We start from the raw sequence: 6,850 nt of genomic DNA, 5'->3' as shown, positions 1-6,850 counted from the left end.
GCCCGCCTGACCGCGTTGCCGCTCTTCGTCCTTGGGTGCTTCGGGGCCCGGCCTGCGGGATGCTGCGCGAGGCGCAGGGGACCCGAGACGGAGGGGAGGACAGCGGGCTCCGGGATGGGAGCCGGGCTGGAGTGGGGACTGTGCCGGACCACAGCGGGAGGAGCGCGAGGAGAAGCTGCTAGCAGAGAGCCACTGCCTGCACCGTGCCGCTGCCCGGGCTCCAATCACTATATAGCAGGCGTCCCGCCGGAGCTCCGCCCCCCGCGCCCCGCGACCAATGGTGGCGCCGCATTACCTCATAGCCCTCCGAAAAGGGGGCGGGGCGGGGTCAGGAGCCCGCTTTTGGAGCCTTTTAGGGAATCTCGCTGCCTGGGCGAGGGTGGGCGGGGGTGCTGGGACAAGGACGCGGGAATGGGGCAGCCCCCGCCCCGCAGCCGTGCCAGGAACTTGGCCGTGGGCAGAGGCAGAGATGAAGCCCCACTTCCCAGATGGCCCAGAGAAGGGAAGCTCTCCTTTCTCCTCCCCGCCCCCGTGCCATGGACCCTTTGCAGTTAGCTGTGACAGATGTCTTTACCTGAGCTCCTCTGGAGCAGATGCAGTTGTAAATTCATTCAACAAACACTGCTCTGAATTCAGGAGTGAAAAGTATTAAACAAGCCAGCCCTTACTGCGTGGAAACCTAGGAGCCCATACACAGCAGTTTTCTAGGGTTCCAGTGCTGTGGAGAAACCAAAAACAGAGTTGTGGGTTAGAAATGAGCGTGGCAGGGGTACATTCTTTGGGACTGTCTGTGGAGTGACAGGGAGAGCTAGGACTATCGCAAAGGCCCTGGGCTGTGAGAAAGGCGGAGAGTAGGGAGGCAGCAGAAGATGGGTCTCCATCCTTCAACCAGGAGTTGGGGTGAACTGACCCAAAACTGGAATAAAACAAGTCCTGCGGCCACAGGTGCAGGTGGAGGGCCAGTGAGGCCTGGAATTTCGTCCTTCCGTCAGGAGTCCCTGGGGTAGCTGCTCTGCTCATGGGCAGGCTCTAGCCTTGCCTCCTTCAGGCTCATGGGAGCCCTGCCCGCCAGTGAGGCGCCGGCTGTGCCACCCCAGCCCACCACGGCTGCACTGTCAGAGAAACTTCTCACTGGACATCAGCAGCAGCGGGACCTAAGTGTAGATGCAGCCCACATCTGGGTTGCCCCCTCCTTCCTCCTGCGTGAATGGGGACTGTATGCCCTGACTGTCCACGTGGGGAGGAGCCCTCCGCTGACCCTCTGACAAGTGATGCTGGGGAGGAAGCAGAAGGGGAAACGTGGGCAGTGGGGTTTTGCAGCTTCACTGAACCCGCCCGTTGCCATGGTAGCCATCACAGAGGGAATCTGCCCTGTGCCCCCACCCATCCCAAGGCCCTGCAGTCCTATCCCACTGAGCCGACTCCCAGATGTTTTCCCAGCCTGTCCCTGGGGCTGGTTTTACTGAGCCCAGCTATCCTGCCGACACTTTGAGGTCTGGGATAGTTGGCCAAGAAGCTTTTTAGCCCTCTGAGCACAAAGTGGGGTCCAGGAACCTCAAGTATGGGCATGGCCAGTGGCCCTGGGGTTTTCAGGACAGGTATGGTGGGGACACCCCAGAGAACCAGGCTGAACAAGCACATTCTTGGTGGGATTTGAGAATGTGGTAGAAACTGGCATGGCACCGGTCATGTGGAAGGCTTTAGATGCCTTTCCAGGCCAAATCCACTTTGGATAAGCACCCCACGTGTCGGGGCTCTCCCTTCTCTTTCCCTTGCATCGGGTTTTGCCCACAGTGCCAGTGTTTTCCCCAAGGAGAAGCCATGCCTGGATCGTGAGAGCTGGCAGGGACACCCTCAGTGGGTCCTGGCATCTGCCTAACTGTGCCAGTGTGACTGCCATCTGATCCTCACTCCAGCTGGAAGGCACAAAAGTGCGTTCTCGTTTATGTCCTCTCACTTCTTCTCCCAGGCTGGACCACGCAGCCATGTTGAAGGTCAGAGAACCCAACAGCATCTCAGTTGGGCCCGTCTCCCTGTGCCTACGCCGTCCGTGGCCATACCACCCTGAACACGCCCAATGCTGTCTCCCTGTGCCTATGCTGAGGCACTTGCCTCTGCCCACCTAGGGGCCAGCTCAGCCTCAGCCTGAGGCCAAGAGCAAACAGAATCCTCCTGCAGGTCCGGCAGCAGGAAGACCTGATGGCCACCAACTTGGACACAAGTATGGGCGTGGTCATTGGCCCTGGGGTTCTCAGGACTATGCTGTGGCCACGGCCTAGTCACAGGTAGGAAGTGCTCCCTCAGGTTCTCTCACACTGGGAGTGGAGACCCAGCCCTCCTGCTTGCTCGTGACCACTGAGAGCATGGACACACATGCATCTAGAGCTGACTCGAAGAGTCTCTGTCCACCTGTCCCATCCCATGCCACTGTGTTTATCAGATGAAGACGGAAACTCATGGAGCCCAGGCTGCCTTGCTCAGCTGGGATGGCTGAGTTTCCATGGGGCGTCCTCAAGGGTGGGTGACGGTCCCCAGGAGAGCCGGGTCTCACTGTGTGAGCAGGTTGAACATGCTGAGAGAGCCCTGGCAGCTCCTCTCCAGCCTCCCCTCTGTTCTCTCCTGAGACCAAAGCTGGAGACAAAGCCGCTCTCAAGGCTCAGGAGAGCCGAGTGAGGCTCCAATGCTGCTCTTCTGTGGGTCTCTGGGGTGAGCACAGCAGGTGGCCAGTGATGTCAGATGTTACCTCCTTCAAGAAGCCTTCTCTGAGCCCTGCTCATGGCCTCGCAGCACCTTGCACTTCTTTCGTGCGCAACACTTTGGTGACTTGTGTGGTCGTTGCCTGTCTGCTTCTCTTCTGGGACTGGGAGTCCTTGGGGACAGTGACGAGTGCTGGTAATGAGGAGCTGACCTGGTGACCAGAGGGCTCCTATGTTCCTCCTGTTCTGATAGGCAGGCACAGCTCCCGGCCTTATCCCATGGCAGTGCTAGGGGGCGCTGTGAGCCCAGGAACACCCTGCTCCCTCCCTCGGCCTCTCATCTGTGGAGGGTACAGGCCCTGAGTGGGTGCCGCCCCTCCTGTCTGCACGGCCACAGAGCTCCCGTCAACACCCGTCTGGGCCCACAGCTGCCCGGCACCTCCGCCCGGGCTGGCTGCACGTCCAGCCAAGGGAGCGACGGGCCTGTGAATCACAGGGTTGGGGCCAGGGGAGGACGCTGGCCCTATTCTTCCCCGGCACAGCTGGGCGCTGGGGAAAGGGCTGCCTGGGCCCAGGAAGAAGCACCTCTTCCTTCCTTTCCTTCCTGCCTGTCCCCTCCAGGCCCTGCCCGTGCCTCCCCAGCCCACAGTGCATGTGAAAGTCATTAGCCTCAAACTGCCCAACAGCAGACAGCCGGTCCACCCAGCGCTGCAGCCCGGCCAGACCCTCAGCGGTGGCAGCGGCATGGGGCAGCTGGGGACCCAGGGTGGCTACTGCATCTGCCTGGGGCTGGCACCAGTGGGGCGCACACACCTTCCCTGGCTTCCGCAGGAGCCGATCGCATGGCAGTAGAACTTGAGGGCTTCTCTGGCCCCAGTGCTCCCCGGCGCCTGCCAGGGAATAGGGACCCGCTCAGTCTCCACAGCGTTCACAGGAATCCTGGGGTTTCCGCTTTCTTTCCACATGGAGCAACTCCCAGGAATTTTAAACCAGAAAACACATGTGTGCCGCGGCAAGCGCGTTTTCTGGGGTGGTGGGAAACGGGAGACAGAGCTGAGCAGGCCGTGTCTCTCTCCCTCTCTCCCGCCCCGGGGTACTATGAGTAGAAGGACACACATGTCTCCTCAGCCCACCCTAGTGTTTCCTGTACCCATGCAGTTCATTTGCTTTTCCTTTACAGCAGGCAGCTCCATCATGGTTTCTCCCAAGGCTGCAGCTCAGCCGCACGCCGGCCAGGCGCACAGTGCTGTCTGGGCAGGAGCCAGTGGCCTGGTGGCCCGGTGGCCGTGAGGCCGACTCCTGTCTCCCTGGACCAGAGATCTAGGTCTGAAAGGACCTGGCGCTGCCTCGGCAGACCTGTGGAGACCAAGCTCGTCGAGCCCTGTGCAGCGGGGACAGGGCAGTGGCACAGTGGCCATAAAAGTTCCTCTCTGGTCCTTCTCCAGTTCTGGCTGAGTGCTGGACTCCTCCTGACTTTAAGCCGTGGCCAGGCTCTGTCTCCATGCCTCCCTCCCTCCCTCCAGACCTGCAGGATTCCCTGTCACTCCCTCCTGCACTGTGTTCTCTGTCCACCATCATGTGCCACAGACAGCTGCGCCCCAGCCTCAGGACAGACCCAGAAGTTAAGCCTCCCCAGTCCCTTCTGGGTCACCCGCTCTGGGAGTGACATCCTGCACCCTGTAGATCCTTGATGCCTTTATCTCTCCAGTGCCCCTTCTCCCTGTGCTTCTGGGTGCTGATTTGGATCAGGCCACAGATGCTCTCCCAAGTGTCAGGGCAGCAGCCACCTGCCCAGGGTCCTTCTCTGTCAAAACAGCATCTGACTGCTGACCCTGCCTAACACAGGGAACTCCTGCTCTCCTCTGCTAGACACAACTCATGCTCTGCCGCCTTAAGAACAGAGTCACGAGCTCAGAGACACGCCAGGCACTCCGTGACTGCTGCCCCATGGCACGGGGCGGCAGGCATTGCCCCTGTGCCCTGCCTGCCTGCCCATGCCCACCCTCTGTACCACTGCCCCTGGACCACAGTGCTCACTGGCTCTGCGTGGCCCCAGCCTTCTCTTGCCCTCACGCTCTTCCCACCCTGCAGACCCCAGAGGGTGCTTCTTGGTGCCTACTCCAGCATCTGTACAGAACAGGCTTTTGCCGTGTTTTGTTTTGAACTGAAGGCCTCTGTGCTGAGCCACAACCCTAGCCCTTTTTATTTTGAGAAAGTGCTTGCTAAATTACTCAGCCTGGGCTCAAACTTGGAATCCTCCTGCCTTGGCCCCCCAGAGTGCTGGGATCACAGGTGTGTGTGCCTGGCTCTCTTACCAGCTACTGAACAAATAACCTGTAGGTTGCAGCAAAAGAGGAGGGGGTCGGTGTCACAGGTCCTGGATCTGGCTTTGAGGTCAAATACTAAGCCACAGTCACCTCAGAGCTGAGCGGTTCCAGGGACAAAATGACTCCTGAGACCAAAAGAGGAGCCACACCCTCTTGTCCTCATGGCCCATAGGACAAGATATTGACACAGCTGGGGGAGACACATCGAGTAACCACTTCTTCTCCTCGTGGTCATGGGGAGCCCCCTACAAAGCCAATTTCTCAGCAGAGGAATGCTTGGGCGGTGTGGGACAGATCCTGGATGAGGTCACCCAAAGAAGGCCTCAGATGAGGCACTGGGGATTTTCCTTCGGAGGGAGGCAGAGACATCGCTGAGGAGTGACAGAGCCCAACTCCAAGGCCCATCCATCCCTGGAGAGCGGGAACCCCAGATGCGCCCCGTCCGCTTGGAGCTCTGTGGTCTTCCTGGTTTGCTACCTGAGATGGCCCCGAGCCGGCTCACCCTTCCTCCTGCCCTGGGAACATGGTAAAGCACTGCTTCCTACATTTTAGGTGAATCACCAGCCAGTGATTGTCTTATCCCCAGATAGACTGGCTTGGGCCCTGGATCTCTGAAGCTTTCCCTCTGTACCTCGCAGTGTCTCCGTGCCTCGGTTACCACAGGTGGGAAGCACAGGTGTGGGGCTGAGCTCACGGCTTCCGTGCACAGAAGTCGTCTCATTCCTAAGTTGCATGTGTGGCCTTTGTGGTGACTGTGTCCCGAGTCCCCTCCTTCCTTTCCTGTGCCCCGGAATACTCAGCACATTGAAAGGTGTCTGCTCCCATGTGCCAGGCATGGGGAAGGAAGAGCGAGCAAGGCTCGGACCTGTCCTCAAAACGCCCGCTTGAGCAGAAGACCAAGAGTGGAAAGCGGTGAGGGTAGAGAACTGAGGGCCCCTGGGCGGAGCTGCATCACAGCCCTGCAGCTCAGCACCAAAAGGAGCGGGGTCGCTGGTCCAGCCCTTGCGCGTGTTCCAGAACTGGGCAGAGACGAGCACCAGTGCGCCAGTGCTTGGCGGAAGCGGGTGAAGAATCAGACCCGCCCTTCATTCATACCTCGTCATCTCCTACCCCAGGCTTTCCCGAGTCGGTGATGGGCCAGGAGAGAAGCTCAGCCAATCACTGCCTCCCTGCCCTGTACGTTCAGTGGGACTGTGGGGCTGAAGCACAGTGAGTGGTAAAGCAGAACATGGCTTCTAAGACAGAAGAGCTCACTGTTCCTGGGAACCCTCAGCCTAGAAGGCTGTGTAGCCAGCATCTTGTGCCGATGTTGCAGTCAGTAAAACTGGCTCAGCGGCACTAACCCACCCATCCAGTTTCTGGCGAGGAAGTGACCACACTGACATAAAGGTCTCTTCCTAAACCATCGCTTCCCAAGATGGCGGGTCCCTGTGCCCCAGATCCATGCGTGCTTTTGGTGGCTTCCTCCTGTCTTTGGGTTCACTCAGTGCCCAGAGCTCTGGGCCATCATTTGGTGCACTGAGCACTAAGGGCCACAGCACCCACCCTGGGCTGGCAGAAGCAGCTCCTAGAGAGGAGGAGATGGCTGTGCAGGTGGCTTCTGGGATGTGGGGCACTCTGCTTACCCAGAACTTGGGGTTTGCTTGGGAGAATCACATGTGTGCCCAGAGCAAGGGCCCCAAGCCCAGGGGCGAGCTGCTGGCCACCAACTGTTACAGGTTTTGAAGCAGCTACTGAACACAGTTTTGCTGCCTTCCAGTATTTCAAGCACCATTGTAACTCCAGGAGGTTGGATTTCATGATTTCTTTTTTTTTTTTTTTTTTTTT

The 6,850-nt window shown here is 59.2% G+C and overlaps 2 protein-coding genes across 7 annotated transcripts in view; one reads left to right on the top strand and one right to left on the bottom strand.

Annotated features, from left to right (window-relative positions):
• Positions 1-184, bottom strand: part of Timp3 (TIMP metallopeptidase inhibitor 3) — a 38,373-nt gene extending 38,189 nt beyond the window's left edge. Inside the window, exon 1 of the mRNA XM_033763885.1 lies at positions 1-184. The gene's annotated coding sequence lies outside the window, so the exon portion shown is untranslated.
• Positions 1-6,850, top strand: part of Syn3 (synapsin III) — a 278,828-nt gene that overhangs the window by 137,404 nt on the left and 134,574 nt on the right. The gene's annotated exons all lie outside the window — the stretch shown is intronic.

Source organism: Fukomys damarensis, unplaced genomic scaffold, assembly GCF_012274545.1.
Source record: "Fukomys damarensis isolate Sample0158 unplaced genomic scaffold, DMR_v1.0_HiC HiC_scaffold_15, whole genome shotgun sequence".
NCBI lineage: Eukaryota > Metazoa > Chordata > Mammalia > Rodentia > Bathyergidae > Fukomys > Fukomys damarensis.
Note: the sequence above shows the minus strand (reverse complement) of the source record. Positions and strands in the feature narration are given on the sequence as shown.